Source organism: Sus scrofa, chromosome 2, assembly GCF_054392235.1.
Source record: "Sus scrofa isolate SSC_HxYL_T2T_F1_AM1 chromosome 2, Sscrofa_HxYL_maternal_Yorkshire_Landrace_v2.0, whole genome shotgun sequence".
NCBI classification, from domain to species: Eukaryota; Metazoa; Chordata; class Mammalia; order Artiodactyla; family Suidae; genus Sus; species Sus scrofa.
The window spans coordinates 125,465,818-125,491,385 of NC_139384.1; the positions used below are offsets into that span (position 1 = coordinate 125,465,818).

The 25,568-nt window shown below is 39.0% G+C and overlaps 1 long non-coding RNA gene across 14 annotated transcripts in view; it reads left to right on the forward strand.

Annotated features, from left to right (window-relative positions):
- The window catches only part of LOC100626591 (uncharacterized), a 229,355-nt gene that overhangs the window by 54,298 nt on the left and 149,489 nt on the right, over positions 1 to 25,568 (forward strand). For 2 of the 14 annotated variants that reach the window (XR_014838538.1, XR_014838537.1), the window contains exon 2: positions 9,867 to 10,201. The exons of the other annotated variants lie outside the window; for them this stretch is intronic. This is a non-coding gene — a long non-coding RNA (uncharacterized LOC100626591). The remainder of the gene's footprint in view (positions 1 to 9,866; positions 10,202 to 25,568) is intronic. 14 annotated transcript variants of the gene reach the window in all.

Here is a 25,568-nt window from a genome sequence, read left to right on the forward strand (position 1 = left end):
TTTTTTGATGTGTTTGTGGGAGAAGTTGAATGCGACATCTTACTCCTCCACCAGATCCTTCTCTGCAGGCTAGGGGTCAAGTTAGAGCTGCAGCTGCTGGCCTAGCAACAGCAATGCAGAATCAGAGCTGTGTCTGCAACCCACACCACAGCTCATGGCAATGCCGGATACTTAACCCACTGAATGAGGTCAGGGATCAAACCTGGATCCTCATGGATTCTCGTCAGGTTGGTTACAGCTGAGCCACAATGGGACCTCCTACAGAAAGTTTTAAAGAGACAAAAAGAGGACAGAAAACAGTAATGCAAACTTTCACGTACTTAACATTTAGATAAAACAAATTAACGAAGTCTGAATCTTTTTTACAGATAAAATCATAACAGGTATTGTTGAAATCTCTTTCTTTGCCTCCCTTCCCAGAGATGAGGGCTGTACTGATATTTGAGCTCATTCTTTCTATTCAATATTTTTTATAATTTTATTATACATATTTATGTAAAAGCAATGTATACAATTTTGTATGCTAATAAAATTTGCATATTTGTAGTATGTTATGTATACTTCTTTGCAACATTCATTTAACATTGCAATACTGAAATTTAAATATTTGGGTACATACATAACTTATTTATTCATTCCATTCTGTGGATATATTACCAATTCATCATATGAATATACATTCATAAATATATATTGATTTAGAAAATTTTTTTGGCTGTTAAAAACAAAGCTCATTGAATATCCTAATACATACCCTATTTTGTACATGTAAAAGAGTTTATTTTTATCCCTTCTCAACTAGGGTTTGGGGAGAAAATTAAGCCATACTCTTCTAAAACATCTACCACATGTAATGAGTTAATTTTCTCCATGAATCTAGAAAGGAATTAGCTATGGACCTATGAGAATTGAGAAAACGGTTTCTCACAAAAATGCAGTCTCAGTTCCTGAGAAAGTTTTCACATAGCAAACTCTTCTGTGTATCTTTCCTTCATGTGTCTCTTATAAGGAAACTTGTCATTGGATTTAGAGTCCACTGGGATAATCCAGGCTGATCTCATCTCAGTGTCCTTAGCTTAATTGCATTTGCAAAGACTTTCTCCAAAAAGGTAGTTTCTCTAGTTCTGGGAGTCAGGTTATGGATGTATCTTTCTGAGGGTCTGCTATTCAACCCACTATAGGCCTCATGCTTGGTTTAATGCTCCACTGTTTCTATCTTTAAATTCTTGGTAATTTTATCATTGAACCTTTGTTTTCTAAGTGAAGTCTGACAAGACAATGGAGCAGGCACATGTGCAGAAGTAATACGTGCACCATCTGTGTCCACTGTTTGCTATGACTCCATTAACTTATAGTTTTCACAATGCCATGAGCCCAAACTTAGAGTGTACCCATGATATGTGGGAGCTCAGTGAGCCTTGGAGCAAATATAAGGTAAGTCTGTAGGGTCTTTGACTTGAGTAGTGAGCCACTGACATCCTTGAGAGCTACACTTTCCATTTAAATAAGAATGTGCCTTTAGTGTAGAAATAAGGCAGGTGATTCTGCATATGAGTAAAACACTTTTATATTTGCATTTAAAACTGGAATTGTATAATATAAAGATGAATGGAAAATTTCATGCAAATAATTTTAATTTTTCATTTTTCATTACCTAGAATGACATTAAGTAGCAAATAAAATGTCATAACAAGTCAAGAGAGAGTGTAGAAGAAAGAAAGAGGCTTTATATTTTAGTACCTTTAATGCCAATTTTATCTCTGAGTTTTGAACAAGGGCACCTGCAATTTCATTTTGCCCTGTAAATTATTTAATTGGTCCTGGATCTGTCTTTAAACAATCATGATGGTTTCAGAGTCGTTTGCATAGAACCCTAGTGTCATCCAGAGCTTCCTGGACATCTGTTATGACAAGATATTCCAGGTTCATCTTGGACATTATCGTCCCAGACTTGAAGTCATACATTTCTCTAAGAAGCTCTGGATCCTGTTAATTGAGATTGGTGTTTTAAAACCACAATCTGGGCTGATTGTTACCATGTGGTTGTTGTTTCTAGATCCTGTCAGCAGGAAATACCAGGAAATAGGATTCTTTTCTTTTTTTCTTTTTTTTTTTTCCTTGTTGAAAGAGATATTTTTTTATTCTTATTGAAGAGAAGTATACACAAAATATAAGCATAACTACATGAGAAATTTTCTCAACCCCTTGGATAAAGAACTAGTATTACCAGCACGCAGAAGCCCCCACTTACCCATTTCCAGTCATCTCTCCCTCTCACTTTTAATATCAGAAATTAATTTTGCTTGCTTTTGAACTTTATATAATTAGTTATACATTAAATTGTTTTTGTCTTGCTACTTTTGTGTAACATTGTGTGTATGAGGTTTATCCATATAATTACTAGTAGTTGAAGTTTATTCATTTTTTATTCATTTTTTACTATTTTATTATTTTATTCTTTGACAATACTAAAATGTCTATGTACTCTATCATTAAGGAATATGCATAGTGTTTCCAGTCTTTAGCTCTCACAAGTAGTGTTGTTGAGAACATTCTTGTACTGTTAGTGACCTCGTGTACCATTTCTGTTGGAAATGTAATTACAGGTGTGGTTATTGGATATGTTGAGCTTTAGTAGGTACTACTCACAGCTGTGAGAGGACCAGATCTCCAGATATTTTCTAATACTTAGTACATTTTAGCCATTGTACTGGGGTTATAATGATTACACATTGTGGGTAATAATTTATACTTGGTGAAGATGAATAAAAGGGTATCTTTTTATATGTTTATTATATATTTGGGTATCTTCTTTTGTGAAATTCTTCTATTTCTCTTTTTTTTTCTTTTTTGTTTGTGAAAGTCTTTGTATATTCTCGATATTAGTCCTTTGTTGGACTGATCTATGTATATATACATGTATGTGTCTATCTAAAATATCTTTTCCTGTTCTTTCTTGGTGTTGTCTTCATTATCTTAATGAATTCTTTAGTAGAAGTATTTAATTTCTTTTTTTTCTTTTTGTCTTTTTTTAGGGCCACACCCACGGCATATGGAGGTTCTCAGGCTAGGGGTCTAATTGAACCTGTAGGTGCTGGCCTACCCCACAGCTACAGCAACACGGGATCCCAGCTGTGTCTGTGACCTACACCGCAACTCATGGCAATGCTGGATCCTTAACCCACTGAGCGAGGCCAGGGATGGAACCCGAAACTTCATGGTTCCTAGTCAGATTCTTTTCCGCTGTGCCATGACAGGAACTCCTTTAATTTCAGTGTAGTCACATTATATCATTTTTTTTCTCTAGGATTAATGTCTTTTGTGTTCTATTTTAGGAAATCTTTGATTACTTATAAATCATGAATATATATTTTTTCATTTCCTTGAAAACTTTTTTTGTGTGTGTTTTTTTTCGGGCCATACTCAACGGCATATGGAGGTTCCAGGCTAGGGGTCAAATTGGAACTACAGCTGCCGGCCTACACCACAGACGCAGCAACATGGGATCCAAGCCAAGTCTGCGACCTGCACCACAGCTCACGGCAACACGGGATCCTTAACCACTGAATGAGGCCAGGGGTCAAACCTGCAACCTCATGTTTCCTAGTTGGATTTGTTTCTGCTGAGCCATGACCGGAATTCCTGTTTCCTTGAAAACTTTTTGTTTATTTTCTCATTTATGTCTGCAATCCATCTGAAGTCATTTTTTTGTGTGTTAAGGTAGGAGATAGGGTTATAAAATTCTTATTTTAGTATAGATTAACCAACTTAGCACACCTTTTTGAAAGCTAATTCTGTCTCCTTGCACTACAGTGTCATCTTCTTCAGAAATCATGTGACTGAATGTGTGCCGACTACTTATTGACTTTATTGTAGTCTACTAGTCGGTTTGTTATATAGATTCTTATAATTGTTTCTGGTATCTTTGAGTCCCCCAGTGCTCATATTCTTCAAGGTTGCTTTTGCATTATAGGTTTTTTGCATTTTTTTATGCATTTTAGAATTTGTATGAAATGTAGAATTTTAGAAGCCTGTTTATTTGTGCAACTTTTTGGGATTTTATTTGGAAGTGCATTGGATCTACAGGTTAATTTTGAGATAATTAACAAATACACAAATTTTGAACTTGATAAAACCTGCACATCATAAATCCCTCCATTTGTTCAGAATTTTAATTTGTTAGCATTATTCACATATTGTATTGTAGAGGTCACCTACATTTTCATTACATAGAATTCTGTGCATTTGATATATTTCAATGCCAGTGTAAAATTTGTCTGCTGTTACATAATAAGTCTAACGGTCAAGCAGTTCCTGAGGTGTGCTTGCCATGTTTCCACAAATTTGATCAGTACAGGAACAAGGTACAATGGATGTAGATGATTTATTATTCATGGCATAACATGTTTATATTAATTCCCTTAGTCTCCCTGCTTACATTCCATGCGAGTGATGCAGAGTGGGCCTGGGAAACGTTGCCCACACAAGTCTGTGTCGCAGTTGAGCAATACTGAGTATTAGAAACACCTGATTTTGTGGCTCAGCAGTAATGAACTTGACTAATATCCATGAGGATGCAGGTTTGATCCCTGGCCTTGCTCAGCGGATTAAAGATTCCAAGTTGCTGTGGCTATAGTATAGGCCAGCAACCGCAGCTGCAATTTGACTCCTAGCCTGGGAAATTCCATATATTGTGGGTGCAGCCCTAAAAAACAAACAAACAAACAAAAAAACAGAAAAGAAAAGAAAAAAAGAAACACCGAATCTTAAAAGAACACTTCCCATTCTCCCTCAAGAGAGACAGATTAGGTTTATTATCCAGGAATGTAAGCTCTAGAGAGAGAAGTCTCTAAATCTCTCCAGAACAATACATTATCTCCTGCTTCCAAGGCTTTTGCTGTTCAAACTTGCCTCCTTGCAAGAAAGCCGGGACTGGAGTTCCCAGTGTAGCTCAGTGTTTAATGGACCCAAGTAGCATCCATGAGGATGCCGGTCTTATCCCTGGCCTCGCTCAGTGAGTTAAGGATCCAGTGTTTTTGTGAGCTGAGCCGTGGTTCGCAGATGCATCTGGGATCCCGTATTGCTGTGACTGTGGTGCAGGCTGGCGGCTACAGCTCAGATTGGACCCCTGGCCTGGGAACCTCCATATGCCATGGGTGTGGCCCTAAAAAGCCAAAAAAAAAAAGAAGGTACAGACTGGGCATAAATGAAAATATTAAATATTCATGGCAGATTTTCTTCCCACCTACATAAATTCACTTCAGAAATCTTGATTGTTTTTGTATTTTCAGTTAACCAATTGATTTTCTATATATATAATCGTTCTTCAGTGAATATGGCAGTTTTAGTTTTCCATTGCCAGTCTTTAATCTGTGGATATCATCTTCTTGCCTCACTCCATTGCTTGGAACCACCAATCAGGACAAAACATTGAGTCTCCTGGCTTATTTCCTACTTCAGGGAGAAAGTGTTCATTATGTATAACATTAAAGCATTTACTATTCCTCATCTCTGGAAGTATTTATATAACATTGGTATTAGTTCTTTAAATATTTGAAATAATTCACCCAGAAGTTCATCCTGACTTTAGAGTATTTTGTGTGTGGGAAGGTTTAAATAATGAATTCAGTTGCTTTAGTAGATACAATTCTATTTAAGATTTCTCTCTCTTTTTTTTCTTCAGTTTTTATCCATTCTTGATTTCATTGAATTTTGAACTTTACTGTGTTCTATTTTCTTTGGGGTTGATTTGCTTTATTTCATGTAGCTTCTTAAACTGAAAAATCAGATTGTTGATTTTTTTTCCCCTAACCTTTTCTTTTCTAGTATATCTTCAAGATGTTACCTTTTCTTTTGAGTACTGTTTTAGTTGCATCCTACAAGTGTTGGTAAGAATGTGAAGAAAAGGGAACACTCATACACTGTTGGTGGGAATGTAAAGTGGAACATCCATTGTGGAAAATAGAATGGAGATTCTGTAAAAAAACAAACAAAAAAAAAAAAAAAGAAAGGAAATAGAACTACCATATGATACACCCCTGGATATTTACCTGAAGAAAATGAAAACACTTGTTAGAGGAGATCTTTGCACCACTGTGTTCATTGCAGCATTATCTACAGTAGCCAGGATATGGAAGCAACCTAAATGCCCATATATATATGATCCAGGCATTAAAAAAATGAAATCTTGCCATTTGTGAAAACATGGATGGACCTAGAGTATACTATGCTAACTAAAATAAATCTGACAGAGAAAGGCAAATACTATATGATTTCATTTATATGTGGAATCTTAAAAACAACAAATGAACAAATATAAGTCAGAAACAGAGTTACTGATACAGAGAACTAAAAGGTGGTTGTCACAGGGGTGGGAAAGGAAGAGAGTAAAGAAATAGGTGAGGGAGATTAAAAGGTAAAAACTTACAGTTTCAAAATAAATGAATTATAGGTATGAAACATACAGTGTGGGAAATATAGTCAATAACTAATCTTTGGTTACACATCATAACTAGACTTATGTTAGTAATCATTCTGAAATGTATAGAAATATCCTATCACTAGGTTGTGTAGTTGGGAAATATGGTCAATAACTATGTAATTTTTGTATGGTGACACATCATAACTAGACTTATTTTGGTAATCATTTTGAAATGTGTAGAAATATCTGATCACTAAGTTATGTAACAGGGACTTAGTGTTATGTATAGGTCAATTAAACTCAGAAAAAGAGATCACATTTGTGGCTACAGGGGGTAGGGGTGGGGTGGAGAGGAGGGATTGGATGAAGGCAGTCCAAATGTACAAACTTGCAGTTATAAGATAATTAAGTGCTAGGGATGTAATGTACAACATGATAAGTATAATTACAGCTGCCATATGTTATAAATCAAAGGTATTAAGAGCAAGTCCTAAGCATTCTCATCACAAGGAAAAAGTAGATTTTCTTCTCTGTCTTTAATGTTGTCTGTGTATGGAATGATGGATGTTCACTAAACTTCTTGTGATCAGCATCTCTTGATGTACACTAGTCCAATCACTATGCTGTATGCTTTAAACTTACACTGTATTGTATGTCAATTATATCTCAATGAAACTAGAAGTGAAAAAAAAAAGAAGCATTTGGGGACTACTATTGTACCAGAATATGGAAGACCATATTTTTCTTTTTTTTTTTTTAATATGTCTCCTAATTTTGTTTGGATGATGGATAATGTTATATTGATTAATATATGATACATTTTTATCTTCTTTTGAAGAGTTCAGCAGGCAAGCGAGCTTTTAGGTGATCCTGATTCTGAGGATTGTTTAAAGCTTTTATAGTGTATCTAGGAGCACTTTTATCCTAGAGCTACTATAGTCCGACATCTAAGGAATGACATGTCTGGAATCTTTCCTGAATGTCCTGGATGGGTAACTGGTCTCTCCATTTTAACTGGCCAGATTTCAAATACTTCCAAGATCTGGGATCTAAGAATTATTAACCTCACTGCTTCCTGGCAGTTGTTTTTTTACCCACTGGAAATCTGACCCAGTACATGCATATATTGATATGCAGCCAAAGACTCAAGAGGACTCCTCTTTAGATAACTGGAGATAGTTCTACACAGAGCTTCCTTTCTGCCCCACACATTCCACTGCATTGGTTTCCACAAACCCTTTTCTATTTCCTTAACTCAGTGGGATGACCATGCTGGCTTGGGTTCCCACTTTCTGCATCACCGTTTGACAGGTGCCCTTAGGTAGAAAGTTAGTGGTATTGCACAGCTGACCTCATTTTGTTTTGCCTCTTTTAAGGATCACAGTCTGAGACTATTTCTTTTTCAGTATCTGCATATAATTACTTCATATATTTTGCTCAGTTAACTAGTTGTATATGGAGAGAGGCAAATCTGATGTCAGTTTCTGTGTCATGGCTGGAAGCAGAAGCACTAGCCAGTATAATTAAAAGTTAACTAAGAGTTCATTTTCCCTTGAGTTGGGGAGAGAAATTCTGGTGTATTCGCTAAGGATACTTGGAATATATTCCATAATTGATACAAAAATGTATCATTTTACATGACATAAAGGTCAAACTCCTTAATAATGATTCTCTGCCAGTAAATCTTAAACAATGCATGAAAAAGACTCCTTCTCAGTGAATGACCATCAAAACTTTTTTTTTTTCCTTTGCAGAAGGCCAGTTGTTAGCACTGGAATGGATATTGATTGAACTCTTTCCCTGAGAAAATTATCAAAGAATTGACAAAACTAGAACCATGTTAAAAATATGTATGTACAGCCCAAAAGAGCAGATGGAATAAATAAGAGGGATTGAGAAATAATTGTAAAAATCCTTGTGAATGTTTTTCTCATGCCTCAGGATTGCCAATCATAGTCTCTAAATAACAGTAATATTGAACTTAAAATAAAGTCTGGTTTGCATATCTTTTCTATCTGATATGACACACTGTAGTTAACATGCCATTTACAAAAACAAACATACTATTAAATAAATTGAATTAGTCATCCCGATAGCAGTTACCTATTTCCTCAAAAACTGAAGGGGAGTCAAAGATGTCAAATGATAGCCTGGGTTTTTCTGGATCGTTATAGACCAATCACCCCAGACCCATACTCATAACTTCTCTACTGTATCAGTTAGAAGAATATCAGTGTTAACTCAGAATTGGATCAACAATGTGTTCTTAATTATCTAGTTGATGGCTATTGAATGTTTTGCTTTTTTTCAATATTTTCCCTCCCGTTCTGGCAAGGGCTTCCTATCATATGCAGGGTAAGGATGAAAGATCTTATTAAATTGATAAAATGTTAATAATTGTTGAGTATCAGATAGTTTCCTATCTTCCTGAGTATCAGCCCTTGTGTCATCCTCTCTTCCCTTTGCCTCCTGCAGCAGCTTCAAAGATTTTTCTTTCTCCACTGAGACCTTTTTGTCACCTTGGCTTCATAGGCCTTTCACTTAGAAAATTCTAATCATCTTTGTCTCCATGTGTCTCTGATGGCAATTCCTGTTCTCTTATCTCTTCCTCTTTGACTTAGTCATTTGAACAGTAGAATCTGCTTCACCACGAACTCCTTGCCTATTCTCAGGGACCATCCCCTTTTAGCATTTTCTGTGTAGACTCATGGCTTGGAGCCATTTAAAAAGCCATTTGCTGGAACACTCAGATCCTACAGTTCTCACTGGATCAAACTTCAGTGCTGTCTGGTTTCCTTATGTCTGATCTGTCTTCGGGGTATTACTGAGGAAAATACTGCATTCTCAGCCTCTTCTAGTTGTAACTAGATCTTCATAGCTGTCTGGCAGCCTATTTATTCATCCTAATTGATTGGCAACTGCAGATACTGACCCTGCTACACTTTCTCTTATTCCCAGAAGATGACTTATCTCTCACTTTAAAGATACCAAGATAAATGAACACTTCCTCTAGCTTCCCTTTTTCTTGGTAAAAATTTCTCTGTATTGTTTTCCATTTTCTGTTCTCTCTACATGTCTGGATAATGGCCCTTCTTATTAAAAAAAAAAAAAACTCATAAAAGGCTCAAATCTTTGCAATCTTCAAAATCCTCTCTTTTTAAACCAAACACTGTCTCAAGACATTACTCTAGCTGTGTCTTTGCTTCTTGAAAGGCTAGCACATACTTAGCATGTCTGTTTTCTCAGCACCTACTCATTCCTTCACCTTCCAGTCACCTGACGGGCTCTCAGTCGTGAAGTCTAATAACCCATGATTGCTATTTGTTCTTTTTATTTTGTTGCTATTCAGTTTTGCTTTGGAAATTTTTTCCTTCTTCCTCCTTTATTTTTTTTTAATTAAATTTTTTTTTTTTTTTTTTGCCTGTGTCTTCCTGATCACATGAAGGAATTAGCCATGACTGAGATGAACACTGAGTAGCCAGAATAAGGCCAAGATGAAAAAAGCTGATTGTATTCATGACTGACTGGGACAGAATGCAGGCTCTTACAAAGTCTAGAAGACCACCCACTAAGGCAAATGACGAATCTAGAGGACATGAAGGAAGGATCATAACTGAAGTTGTGGAGCCAGTAATTTAGAGCTGGGAAGACAAGATTACAGCAAAAGCAACTGGAATTGATAAGGGAACATGAGATTGGGAGAGATAGTCCTGAGTGACATTGCACATTGGCTGGTGTTTGGGGATTACCCTTGTGAGCTGGCAGGAGCATGAAGCAAGGGTAAGTCAGTCTGGTTTTAAGGCTATAGATGGATCAACCACATGGCTTTCCTGAGACTCTATCATAGGCAGAGTTCAGACAGCCTCTATGTTTTCTTGGTGGAATTCCTTCATGTGGCCTATTGTATTTTTAAAATAAGCACTTGTTCCCAAATAAGTCCTTTGGTGCCTTATAATTACTCAAGTATTGGTCCTACAAGAAGTTAAAATTTTCTGTCATTGTCTAATCTAGTTCTCCTCTTTTGGTTGAATGGGCTGAACAGGTGTCTGTATATTATTTAAAAGACAGCCAGGAGAGGCTGAGGACCAGATTAAGGGTAAATTGCAGAGAGTTCGTGATGTTATAAGCTCAGATGGCTCTCTCCATTAGCATTCAATGGAGGTTGCTGTATGAACGGAGGAGACTCACCAGGGAAGGTTATCATCCACTAGTGACTTGGGCAGTGGTGGGAGAACTGGAGGGATTGGATTAGATGGCTAGTTGAGCTCAGTATGGGATTTTATTCTACAACACTTGCTTATGTTCTTAGTTTCTCAAAGCATGTAGCTAGAAGTGGGGGCCTGACTCCCTCCCTCCATAGATACATAAAATCTGGCCTCTAGCTCATTGATAGAACTAGCATTCACTGATTAGGAATGTACAGTGGTGTGATTGCTTTGTCCTTTTTACCCGTGGCAGCATTTAAGTAGAGAGATGTGTTTCTGCGTATGTGTGTGTCATGATTTTTTTCAACTTTTTGCTGGCATTTTTCTACATTATTTTCAAGTTCTTTGATAGCAATAACTATGACTTTCTCATTCAGGTAAGAGTTACAGTAGCTTAGACAATGGTGACTTTGGTGTTCCATTGACTAGTCATTCTGCATGTGGAGTCTGTGTGTGACTGTGCTATAATTTGACGAGAGGTAAAGAAAAGACATTACTCCCAAGTCGAGCACACCGATGCACCTCCATTGTTGAATTTTCAGTCTTTGCATCTTTCTTTTCTTAGTAATACTATTGTCAACCCATTATGTTGCTCTGCTACACACCACACAAAATAATTAAATGATTGTTTCATTGCCCTCCGTTGTCCAATGGTCCCATTGGATTATTTTATGTACTTGTATTAATTGTAGTCATTGCTGGTAGTGCTACAGGTTCTCCTATTCCCTTTGCTTTTCTGTTGCCCTGTATTAATTTGATTACCCAAGGTGGCTTTGTTGAGAGTACTATATACAATAAGGTATATTATTAGCAGTAGTTTTAAAAATCATTTGCAAGCAAATTGCTATGTCAATGCCCCATAATAATGTTGACTACTTCTGTTCTTCGCAAAGCCCTTTTTTATTCCTTCAGACATAAGTCACACTCTTAAGAACTTTTGCTCTAAACTAAAATGTGAGCCACTAAGCATCCTAATGGAACCCCCTCCAGGGTAATAACATTGTTCCTGTCATAAGGGGCCTGTACATTTAACAGTCATAAGAAAAGGACCCATACTTCATCTCAAAGTTGTGCTATAGTCTTTTTAAGTCTGTCCCTCAGTATAGAAGAACTCAAGCTTGTTTTTGAACTGGGAAGGGCACTTTCAAGGACATTTTCTTTCCCCCTTAATCCCTGCCTGAGCTGTCTATGTCAGTTATGCTATTCTGACTCTTAGTTTATTGCTTTCACTTGTCCATTCTTGCTCTCTTAGTCCCTTTAAAACTTCTATCCTTTAAATCACACAGTTCTGCTTCAAGCCTCCTACTCTTCTACCCCTATGATTGTATCAGAAAACTTTGAAGTGGAATTTTCCTTCCTAGGACGGTCTTTGGGTATAAGCACAGAAAGTGTTTGAATCATGGTAATTGTATAAAGCAGGGATAAGGTAGATTAAATTTCCTTTATCACTGCTGTTGGGGCTGGCTCCTCAAGAACCACTGAGGTGGGGGGACAGCACCTTCTTTCCTCAGGTCAGGAGCCCATATCAGGTCAAATACACTTCTTCAGCTTTGGGGACTAGAAACCAAGAGAATTTTAATTTGCCTCAAGATGGCTAACAGTTTGTGCCTAGTGGGAAACTTGCAGTGGTGACACTTTTGTAATGATCTGATCCTGCCTTGAATTACTTTCTAATAATAACTCACATTTATTGAACTCCTACTATGATCCAGGTTCATGTAAAAGTGTTTTTTATATATAGCAGTAGTGAATTTGAGTCTGTAACTAAAGTATGCAAACATATCCTATTTCTTTTTTTACTGAGATTCAAGTCACATACCACAAAAATCATCCTTTTAAAATGTTCAATTTGGTGATTTTTAGTATATTTACAAAGTTGTGCCACTATCATCACTGTTTAATTCCAGCAAATTTCTTCATCCCCCAAAGAAATCTGATGCCCATTAGCAGTCTGCCCAATTTCCTCTCCTCCCCAGACTCTGGCATCCACTATCTAATTTCTATCTCTGTGGATTTGCCTATTTGAGGCATTTCATATAAGTTGATCATACAACATAACAAATGTTGTGTCTGGCTTCCTTCATGTAGTATAATGTTCATCTATGTCATAGCATGAATCACTACTTCATTCCTTTTTATGGCCAAATAATATTCCATTGTATAGATAAAGCACATTGAATTCATTCATTAGTTTTTGAACATTTGTATTGTTTCCACTTTTTGGCCATCATGGATAATGCTGCTATAAAAATTTGTGTACAATTTTTTGAACATCATGTACATATGCTTTCATTTCTCTTGGGTGAAATGGAATTTCCGGGCCATATGGTAACTATGATTTAACTTTTCAAGGAACTGCCAAACTGTTTTCTAAAGCAGCCGCACCATTTACTTTCCTATCAGCAATATATGAAGGTTCCAATTTCTCCACAGTCTCAACAGCACTTTATTATCTTTTATGTTACAACCATTCTAATGGATGTGAAGTATGGTTTCCTATTGTGGTTATGTCTGCCTCTTACTGTCTACGAGTCCACTTACTTTCTATTGTAAGTTTCACCTACCAGGCTTAAACTGAGGGATTTTGGGTGTTTTCTACCTGAAGTCATGTCAAGATCCTAGGAGACTTACCCAGTACTGGGATGTTGGTGGGACAGGAACTCAGCTATCTGGGCCCTGAGTGATGCTATCTGGGCCCTAAGTCAGCCAGCAGCTTGGTCCACATGGCCAGTATGTACACAGTTTGGTCTACTCTTGGACATAGACTCCTTTTGTGACATGCCTTAGGGCTCCATCCACATAGGAGTCTCATGCAGCCATATGTTACTTTGTTCTGATTTGTCCCTAGTGTGGAGTTGGGCCAGAGTCCATCTTCCTCGCATCCGTAGGAGCTATTTTTCCTTTAATCCCTAGGGAATTTAGCCTGAGGGAAATCTTTTTCCTTTCATGTTTCTCCCACCCACAAAATATTTCTTTCCCCCCATCCTCAACTCTGGGGATTCAGATTGTGGAAACAGAAGCCGTGAAAACAAAGGTTTTACCAGGGAAAAAAGTAGAAGTTTTCTCCCACATTATTTATTTCCTCCTAGGCAATATGCAAAGAGCTTGCTTCCTGCTTATTTGGGGGAAAACTACATATTTTAGGGTAGAATAGGCTCTCATTTGGCTTCTTTTATGTAGTAGCACATAGGTACCCACCTAACCCCTAGAAGGAGGTGGGCAGACAACTCTAAGTTACTATCTCAAAATGTTACCTAGTCACGTATGCATTTTATAATTAAACACAAACTTAGGAGTAGGGATCATTACTCCCATTTTCAGATGGGGAAACTGAGGCTCTGAGAGATTAAGGAGCATATTAGGCAGATAATAATTATTGGTTGAGATAATTGAACTTACAGAGGATTATACAGTTGATAAGTAATAAAACTGGGAATTACATTCTAAAACTTAAGCTCTCCACTTGGCCTCACGATTTAAAATTTGACCTTATTTGAGAGTTTGACTCCAAATGACTGCTTGAAATCTAACACTGAATTTTCTCTCTCAATTCCCCAGACAGTATTATTTCTTCTTTTCATATTGGGAAAAAAAAGGTGATCAGTTGCATTATAAACATGAATCTGAGGTCTTTTGCATGCTCTGCAAATTAGGAAAATTTTTAAATTCATGTATGTGTAGATGCCATGGAATCTGGATTTTTTTCTTTTTTAAATCTCCTCAGAACAAACTGCTCCAGTGGGTTGATTTGCAGCAAGCTGAATTGGAGCCAGTGTTAGGAGGAGGGATTGAGAGTGGCAGGAGCACTTCTGTTGTTTTGAGGAGACTGGCCTTCCTGGTCACTGGAGTTTGGGATGTTTGACTTCTCTGGGCCATTTATCATTTTCTGTCCTCCCAATAGCTGTGGCTGAGTGGGCTGAGTCCCATTGCACTTGGCTTAGAAACTACACTCTCTTGTCAGTGTTAATCTTTCCTGCAAAGAGGCTGGGTCATGTCAGCAAGCAGGTGAATTTGCCTTTTGCTGCTGATGTCTTCCATTACTTTTATTGCATATAGTCCCAGAGGCCCCACTCTGCCTGTGTTTCCTTCATCGTCAAAATGTGCTTTTCAAAGTGCTACCATCAGTCATTCACACCTTTTATCAGTTCACCTGAATTTACCAGGAGCATGTTTGTATTTTGAGAAGCTTTTTCTCCAACGGCAGGAAAAAAAATATTTGTCTGCATTAACAAAATTTTAACTTTAGTGGCTCCGACTAGCTTATGTGTTGATTTTTCTAAAAGCAAGGTTTATGTTGGATATGACAGTGAATGCTAACATTTACTGAAAACTTAATTCCAAGCCAGGCAAGAACTAATGCTTTGTATGTATTATTTCATTTGGTAAACATAATAATAGCCTTTACATGTAGGCATTATTATTATTATTATTATTATTACTATTATTATTATTATATATCACAGACTTCCCAGCCTCCAGAAATGTGAGAAATAAATGTCGTGATTTAAGCCACAACATCTATGTATTTTGTCAAAGCCGCCTCAGCTAAGACAGCGTCCCACCCTAAAATACAACCAGCCCCAAACTCTTATCTTCCCCAGAAAACATGGAGGATTATATTCTTTGGGGCTTGAAAGCTTTGTATTCCAAGAGTTCAGATTCCTATGTGCTTGTGTGTTTGAGTGTGTATTTATATTAGAGGCCGTCATGTCTTTCACCATTGCCAGCCAGTAAGCTACTCTTTTAGCAGGGATTAATTTTTGAACCAGTGCTAAAGAAACGCAATGCAGATAGACTCACCTTCTGGGGCAAGAGAAGGTAGAGGTGAGGGAGTGTGAGGAGCAGGGGAGAGTGGCTCTACAGGAGGCTCCCTTCTCCCCTGTTAACTTGTCTATTGAGACAGATAGTTGCAAGAGTTCTAAGACCTGCCAGGAACGACAACTCTGTAGATGTGTTGGGAAGAAGGCTCTCCTGCCCTGCAGTGAGGAAAGTAGCATCAGTCATTAGGACTGTGGTTTATGCCTAAGGAGAGACACAGTTTGGGAAAAGGCAGCCTAGGTACTATTGTGTTACCAATGTTTCCTTGTTTTGACATCTTCTTTTCACCCACAAATAGACTTCGTTCTTCATCCTTAAGAAAAATTCTTCATAAGGCTATAGATTTATTTCCTTTTTCCAAACTTTCTGAGAATCTGTATCCTCCTCCCACTTCTCTTTGGTCTTCTCATCCCTTAACAATTGGGCTTCTGCCTTCACCATCCTGTTGCCAAAACTCGGCCTTTGTCTGCTGTTAAGAAGCATAGAGACAGAATTTAGCTTTATTGCTCAGCCAGGCAGAGGGGTCTACATCAGGCTAATGCCTTAAAGACTGCCCCCCACCCCCTGCACCATGGAAGAGATTACGAGGTGGTTTTTTACAGTTTGGGGAGTAGAAAATAGGGCCTGTTGATAAGGATTAGGAAAGAGGCAAGCTTGTATTATCTTTCAAAACTGGTGTTTTGTGACCCCAGGACTGTTTTGGTTGTCCCCCTTCCCAGAGTGAAGAGTTAGGGGGTTTAGCTCTGCCGAAAGGCTCAAAGACATTGTCATGTATATTCCTTGAGGAGGAACCAGGACCCTGCCCCAAGGCTTTGCTATTGTCTCTTGACTGCTCCTCTCTGGTCTCCACATCCCCTCCCTTCCCTGATTAGCAGCTGCCCTTTGAAACTCAGGGAAGGTCATGGAGGCTGAAGCTTCTTCCCTAGAAACAAGAAAGACACAGAAAGACTTGTGTGCCCAGGAGCCTCACAGGGCCCTGCTCGGTTACAATCCCCCTAAGACTTATTTCACTGAGAACACTAAGAAACACAATGCAAGAAAACTGTCAGTTGTCATGTCCAAAGGACATCTTTCTGCCTCCTGCTACTAAGCCATCTGTAGCCCTTGGCTCTGAAGATTGTGTCTTCCCTCTGAAATTCTCTCCCACCTAGGTGCTATTGTAGCACTCTTTTCCCTTCTCCTCTTTTGTTTAATACCTTCAGATATTTTTCATTCTATGTTCCAGTTCTCTAAGGGCTCCTGTAACAAAGTCCCGCACACTGGGGGCTTGAACAACAGAAATTTATTGTCTTTACTGTTCCGGAGGCTGGAAGTCTTAAATCAAGGTGTCCCAGAGTAGGTTCCTCCTGAGGGCTCTGAGAGGAAAGTCTGTTTTCCTTGGTTTCTAGATAATTGCTTTTAGTCTTTTTTATTTATTTTTTTGCTTTTTAGGGCTGCATCTGTGGCATATGGAGGTTCCCAGGCTAGGGGTCAAATAGAGCTACAGCTGCCGGCATACACCACAGCCACAGCAACAGTAGATCCATAGCTCACAGCAATGCCGGATCCTTAACCCACTGAGTGAGGCCAGGTATCAAACCTGCAATCTCATGGTTCCTATTCAGATTCATTTCTGCTGCGCCATGATGAGAACTCCTACTTTGAGTCTTTGCGCATTGCCTTCTCTGCACATTTCTTTCTCTGTGTCCAAATTCTTTTTTTATAAGGACCTCAGTCAGATTGGATTAGGACCCACCCTAAAGACCCCATTTTAACTTGATTACCTCTGTAAGGCCCCAGTCTCCACAACAGGTTCCCTTTCTGTGGGCACTGGCAATTTGGACTACAGCATAACATCTTTGGGTGTGACATAATTCAACCCATGACATTCAACAAACTTGTTTGGTTTCTGCAATTCACCTGACATTGACCCTGGAGTAGGTAGTTGGGATGTAAGATGACCCAGTGCCAACCATCAGAGGAACTCAGAGTTGAGTGGGGAGACAAATCCAGTCCTTGGTTGTGTCTTAGACCTGACAAGATGGAGAGTTAACACAGTTCCCTGGAAGGCTCCAAGCCCAACCCAGTAGATTCCTGAGATTGAAAGCAAATGATGACAAGAAAGCCTGCAAGAGGGAGTGTGCTTGTGACAGAAAGTATAGGAAATGAAAGTACAAGTGACACAGTCAGGAAGCATCTCATTGTGCAGTTTTCTGTCACATTGCCTGGAATAGCTAACGGGTGCGTTTTCCCCCACCATAATGTGATAGGAAAACATCACAACACCAGCCCCAGTTGGTCAGTAAAAGGGACTAAGGAATAAGAGCAACCTAGGAGAAGGGTGGGCTTAGGAGCAGGTAACCATAGATGCAAGTCTACTGGCCCACTTTCAGGCATTTCTTCTTTTACCTCCTCACACTCTGAGCTCTAAGCAGTTATTGCTGAAAGATAAAAGCTTTCAAAGAGCAGTGCTCGAGCCTGAGGAATGGATTGATGTCCTCAGGCACAGGATCAAATCCAGAAAACAGTGAGGACTGAAAACCCAGGCTATGAATATATTGCCAATCAAGATAGCTGATACCTCCAGTAGAAGAAAATCACAGGCCAAGTAATCAAATAGTGAGGAAAAAAAAAAAAAAGAGAGAGATAAAACAACCTATTGGAAGAAGAATGGGTGGAACAGAGAGATCAACAATTTAAAATACATGTAATGATTACCTTTAAGGAGATAAGATACTGTAATATGAAGCAGGAATAAGCATGTCTACTTATAGAGGGAAGCTGGGTGTACATCATTACAGGAAGGGAGAATTTAAATATGATAGGTATAACTATAGAATGCCATAGGATAGGAGGAAACCACCAATTTGGTTCTCACCAGAAGAAAATAGTTAAGTGGCAAAAGTAGAAAATAAAAATTATTTCATCGTGAAAATGTTTATATAAAATAGAAGCTCACATTTTTGTAAACCAAGACAATATATTTTATAAGAATATAGGCAGATATACAAACATTTATTAAACACATTGTGACCACCTATTGGGCAGTTGATCAGAATGAAAATAGGGGTTCAGGAAAGAGGTAGGAGTTCCCATTGTGGCTCAGTAGTAATGAGCCTGACTAGCATCCATGAGAATGCAGGTTCAATTGCTGGCCTTGCTCACTGGCTTACAGATCTGGTGTTGCCACGAGCTGTGGTGAAGTTCATAGATGAGGCTCAGATCCCACATTGTAGTGAGCCATGGCATAGGCTGGCAGCTGAAGCTCCAATTTGACCCCTAGCCTGGGAACTTCCATATGCCACGGGTGCGGCCCTAAAAAGACCAAAAAAAAAAAAAAAATATTATCCATGAGGAAAGAGGTAAAAGAATAAGATAAAAAGAACTCAACTCTCCAGATTGGAACAGAAAATATTTATTTCTCCCTCTCTGAAAAACCTTCTTAGGTGTCTGCCCTAATTCTTTTTCCTCTTAATAGTGCTAAAATATTGGCATTCTGATCATTGACTCTTTTCTCGTGTTACTTGGTAAGCATTTCACGATGCCTAGGACATTAACAATAACCTATTGTCAAATGAGCATCTCTACCTTGCTCCTGTTTCCTCATCTCTGCTCCTATAATTCCAACTGTTGGCTCGATTCCTCCACCCTAAGCCCTTAAGGGCAATGAACACAGCTCCAAGTAAGTGCCTGACACTTGCAGAGAACATGGTCTACTGAAATGGTGGCCAAATATTTCTTTTGGTTTTCAATTTTCTCAAGTTGTCTGCAGCTTCGCTGGTATGGTACCTGAGGTGAAATGATTGAGGGAGAAGGTACAATACCAACAGAAGTCAGACATTCTCCATTTTCTGGTTTTCCTAACAACTGGCCCTGACATTTCCTAGTGCCCCCAAATGGGGTAGAGGCTGAACTGCTGGGAATTTTCCTTTAGGGCTTTGTAGCGGTGTCCTCAAATGTCCAGATTGTCTTAGGACTGATTTACTGCGACATGTTTGGCACAATATTCTTGAGTGTATATGAATGCAAACCTTGGAACTGGAGTAAATGTTAGCTGTCAAAGAATTTTGTGCTTATCAAGCTCGTCAGAACCTTAGGATGTCCAAGTGAAATTTCAGGGAAGGGATTCTAGCTTGCCCACTTCACTTCAACCGGAGAAGCTTTGGTTAAAAGCAGAGCGCCTGAGAGCCAGATACTGTTCCAGACCCACCATGTATGGCTGTGTGAGCTTGGGCAAGTTTGTTTTTTTCTCTTCTTTCTTTCTTTTTTTTTTTTTTTTTTTTTTTTTTTGCTATTTAGGGCTGCACCTGAGGCATATGGAAGTTCCCAGGCTAGGGGTCAAAGTGGAGCTACAGCTGATAGTCTATGCCACAGCCACAGTAACTCCAGATCCCAGCCACATCTGCAATCTACACCACAGCTCACAGCAACAAGGATCCCTGACTCACTGAGCGAGGCCAGGGATTGAACCTGAGTCCTCATGGATATTAATTGGATTTGTTTCTGCTGTGCCACAACAGAAATGCCCTTGGGCAAGTTTCTTAATCTCTCTTTTCTTTAGTTTCTTTGTCTGCAAAATGAAATTTATAACCAGACCTGGCTCATAAGATTTAGTGAGAATTAAGATGTGTGAAATACACATGAAACATTTAGAACTGAGATGTCTGCAGAGAATATGCTTCTTGAACCCTTACTGTTGTTATTATGATTTATTTCAGATAATGGGACTTGGTTAAGATTTGATGTGAAAATAGGATTTTTCAAAAAATTTTAGAACTTACACTTTCCAGTTCTTTCTTTAATTTCACAAATGATGCTATGACTCACTCATAATCACACAATTAGTAGTAGAGTGAGAATAAGATCTTGAGGGCCCTGACTTTGAATAAGAGAGCTCTGTTCTCCCATTCCCCAACCTTTATCAGGTTTGGACATCCTAGTTCCTTTACTGTGTTAATTACTCTGTAGGTCACAAGTGGCAGAAAACTATTCAAGCAGATTAAGAATTTATCTAGCTTGGGTCTTCCTTGTATCCAGATCTGCTAATGCATATCTCCTTAGCTTAGCAACTCCTGCTGCCTTCCCAGGGAAAGATCTTTCCTCCTAATTGTGGTATAAAGACAACTCATTGTCATGCTCTTATTGGTCCGTTGTGTGCTGTGTGTGCATATTTTTGAACCAAGTATTGTAGCCAAGGGGCCCTAATGCTCTGCATGGCCAAGAATGGTCCACGAGCCCAATCCCGGAGATGCAGCGTAGCTAGTTCTCAGCACCTCTTAGAGTGATTTTGAGTGTAAGACACATTGCTCCCAAAGGAAAACTGAGAAAAGAAGAATGATTACTGGGATGGCAAACAACACAAGTCCTCCTTATTTCCAAAAACTGCCTTAACCTCAGATGAACCAAGTACCTCAGAGTAAACAGTCGTATAACCTGAAAGAGCTGGGCCATTTCAGTGTATGGGCCCAACAGTGCACAGTTGCTTAAATCCAATTCACCCTCATGTTTTTCTCCCCTTGGTGGCTGCCTGATCTTTCCTGTCCTCATGGCTGCTGATCTCTTCTGTTCTCTCAACCAGCAACCAACAATTGCGATTATTAGGAAGGTACTTTTCTAAATGAGCATCCACACTTGAAAATGGACCAGGCAGATATGGGATGTAACATTTTAGGGCATTGTACACTGCCAACAATCCCTTCCCCATTCCCACCCCTTAACCCCCCGGAGTCTCTCAGTACTTAGTTCTAATTCGAGTTTGGGTACTCGTACCTTTGAGATCCTCTGGGAAGAGAGGTTTTCTCCCGTGGCAGCTAAGTGGGGTGAGCTGTGAAGATACTAGGGCCCAGTGTCCTCAGGCTGTCTTTTCCAGTCCTGGTATAATTCTAGCTAGGATATTAGCATCTAAGTCCCTAAATAACACAACCGCATTCTTGGAAATGACACCACTCCCCTCTGGGCTCTCACCACAATTAAGATGACTTGAAGCACTCCAGCTACAGTTGAGAAATTCAGGGAAAGAGGAGCAGGGATTTCCCTTCAAGAGTTCTCATTTGTAGAATTTTCTTTGCCTGCTCTGATTGCCAAGCCCCAGTGAGAAAAACCTTGTTTTTTTATTATAGTGATTTTCTGATGCTAATATATGACCGTCAATGTTGTTTGCAACCTATTTAAATGAAACATTATTTTGTTCCAACTCCTTGAAGAGTCTGTATCACCACAAAAGCACAATTTCACAAATCTAATAAACAGTTAAATACATGCCTTTGCACACTGATACCTTTTGAAATCTCTGTATTTCTATACAATTGCAAAGATAGCTGTTTGTACTTATTTGTGCATGAGTAATTCCTCTAGTTTCCTTGGAAGTAAAGCCAAAGGCAGACACTGGCTCCTTCTCTGCACATCTCGATGTGTACACAGGGATCTATAAATATGAATGCTCTTACTTTCAGAGTTTGAAAATAAAACAACCAAATATTACTTGAATGAAACTGGTCTTGCTTTTCGTTCACACCAGCCTTCTGGAAAACAGGCTAATAAAACCACTGTAACAGTCACACGTTTCTTGGAAACATCAGTATAATTAGCCCTTTCAAGAAGAGAACAAAACTGTATTGGAAATCTCAATTTGAAATACAGTGAAGCTAAACACGTATTTAAAGTGACGCAGTTTTAGGGGGGCTGGGGGGGTTGTTTGTTTTCTTCTCTTGCTTTGATTTCCTGGCAACAGATTTTTTTATGCCTTTGTTCCCCCTTCAGTGATCATAATAGTCTTGGCATACATTTTGCCAGGTAGGTGAAAAGCCTCTTGTCTGAATATTTCTTGTTCTTTTGGAGGATATTCTTAGAAATAACCAAACCAGTAATTTGCTTCGAGGGCTTCTTCTGGAAAGTCAGGAGTCCTTCCTCAGTCAGGCTGCAGACAAACATTTCTTTCTCTTCTTCTCCTATTCCCAAGACACTCGGTGACCTTGAATCACTCTTCTTCCTATTTGCAATCTCTTCCCATTCAAAGAGATTTTGTAGGGTAGGGCTTTCAGAGTAAAAAGAGATCTTTGAGAAATCTGAGAAGGCTTGTTGAGGAGCCACCTTGAAAGATTTGAACCAAAACTCTTACCTTCTCTGGAAAGTGTCTTTTAAGCTTTGTCTATGGAGTGAAAATTTTTGTCCCCAGTGAAAAGACTTCCTTTGAGCAGGATGGGGCAACTATTTGTGTGTTGGGGGTCTTCTCAAGAGAGGAGACCTAGAAGAATAAATAACATAAGCATAATAAATAGAGGTGGTAAGAGCTGGATTTCCAGGTGACTGCCCCTTTGCTGTGAGGGTAGCCCTTGGGATGAGAGCGAAAACACCTCACTTTGTACCCGACTTAATGACTACCCTGAGGGAAGAGTTGTTCTGGCTGGTTGTACTAAATTTCTCTTGCCTCCTGATCTGCACCTCTGCATGAAAGAAGCTAGCAGTAAGGATCCTAAATAATACTCCTGCCTCATTTCATCATCACAATACCAGTACTAAAATACACCTGATGCTATTGATATTTCATTTTTATCTGTTATCTTCGTTTCCTAATGAAGAATCGTAAGTTATGGACATTAAAGAGGAAAGACAAACCAGTGGGAACATTCACACTTGAATTTGATTTACAGGAAACCATTTATTTAAAGTTCCCTTTGTTATTTTTCTCAAAAATGTGAATGGGTTGCAAAATTTAAAATGAAACATTACGTTTGAAATGTGTTGAGACACAGGGTACCATCAATGGTAATTATCTTTCTTCTGGCAATGGTAACAGGTGTCAGTAAGTCACCTTTCCCGATTGGTACCTTCTGAGGCATTTATGATAAAGTTTGAAATAATTTACCATGTTTTACCAGGCCTTTAGCTAGCATTGGGCACTGCTGAACTCTTAACCTCTTCTTTGTTCTCACATTCTAGTTACTCTGGCTCCTCTTTCAGTACCTGGGGTCCATCCTGCTTCTTCCTGCTTCTGTGAGTCCACATGTGTCATTTCCTTAGCCTGGACACTCTTTGCCCTCCTGTCCATCTGATAAATCTTTCTTCACTTTGCAAATTTCAACCAAAACTTCATGTCCTTTCCTGGACCACAAATGAGGTTGGTTCACTTATTATTTATGCCCTTAATATTCTGTCCAACTTTTGATCCTCTTCCTGTAATATTTTATTATCTTTCTTTGTCATTGGAATACAGTTTCATGAATGTAGGCACTATATATATACACACACACACACGTATGTACATATATATATACATACATACATATATGTATATATATATATTTTTTTCTTTTTCTTCTTCACTCAGCGCTAGACTTGACACGTACTAGTCAATAGTCAATAAATGTTTATTGGTTTGGAGTTCCCATCATGGCTCAGTGGTAACAAACATGACGTATCTGTGAGGATGTGGGTTTGATCCCTGGCCTTGCTCAGTGGGTTAAGGATCAGGTGTTGGTGTAGGTTGTTGATGAGACTCAGAACTGGCATTGCTGTGGCTGTGGTGAAGGCTGGCAGCTGCAGCTCCAATTGGACCTGTAGCCTAGGAACTTACATATGTCACAGGTATAGCCCCAAAAAGACAAAAAAAAAAAAAAAAAAAAGAAAAGTTATTGGACAAAGACATGCCTGTGACAGGATAAAGTATTTATGTAAAACATTTAGGAAAAAAAAACCACTTTTTCTGTTTCCTTTTTTAACAAAAGTGTACACATAAGATTCTCTCTCATTTATGTGAGAGAGTTAGGAGACAAGAAAAGCTTGAGTAAGTCTGACAGGGCTCCAGTTTTCCCTCAGTCCCTGCCTGCCACAGCAAAGAATTGAAATGGTGGGGCGTTGCAGACAAATTTATTAAAGCAAAAGTACCTTTCCAGAGAGAGCAGTCCACACCATGAGAGGGACTCCTCCCCCCTTTACAGTTGAATTTTTATATCCCTATGCTGCAGACCGGGAGTGGGGACCTGATTTTTCCTGCCCCAGGCCACTGAGCCTGCGTAAGCAAGGTCTTTGTATGGGGCATATTTGATCTGATTGGTCTCAGGCAGGATAACTTATTTGCATGGGGGACAGGTTATAGGGAAATTCCCTGGAGAATCCCTTGATGTTAGTTCTGCTAGCCCCTGTGGGTTGCTCAAGGTGGGGAAGGGGCATTACAATGAGACCTGTGGGACGATGATAAGGGTCTGGTAATTCTTGTCTTGGCCAGAGGCTTTGCGTTAATCTCCTTGAAGGGGATTGAAGTGTAACATAACAGATTAAAAACCATGGTGTCATTTTTATTATAATTGGCTCAGAGTAGGCTGCATTTTCATAAGTATGTCCTTAAGAAGCATCCTGATTGCTTATGGCGCTTCCTATTACTTCTTAGACCATCCCTCTAAGCCTAACAATAAAATATTTCAAGAGCAGGCCAGCAGGCTTTGGCTTCACATTGGTTCTCTCCCCACCCCCGCCACAAATGGGGAGTGGGGTTTTATTGCATTTTTTGAACATTCTTATTATAGTTGATTTACAGTGTTGTGTCCATTTCTGCTGTATAGCATAGTGATCCAGTCATACACATACATACTTTCTTTTCCTCATACTGTCTTCCATCATGTTTGACCCCAAGAAATTGGATATAGTCCCCTGTGCTGTACAGTAAGACCTCATTGCTTATCCATTCTAAATGTAATAGTTTGCATCTATCAACCCCAGGCTCCCAGTCCATTCCACTCCCTCCCCCCTACGTCTAAGCACAAGTCGATTCTCCATGTCCATGAGTCTGTTTCTGTGCAGCAGCATGGATATAACTAGAGATTCTCATACTAAGTAAGTCAGAAGGAGAAAAATAAAAAGATACTCATTCTTTAATCTGGTCTATGTTGGAAACAATGATCTTATTGCCCTATTGTCCCTACTTCCCCCAATCTCCAGAATATTCAGTTAGATCTGGATAGAATGGTCCAGAAGTTTTGACTGGCTGGACAGTGAACCTTAGACTGAGCAAAAAATTCTTGGTCTCCTCTATTTGACTATAATGACTCCATACTCCCATAAAATACAGAATGTAAGCTAGTTAAACTTCACTAAATACCATGCATCAACTCTTAGGCCACAGGAAGGCTGGTACCAAGTATTTAAAACCT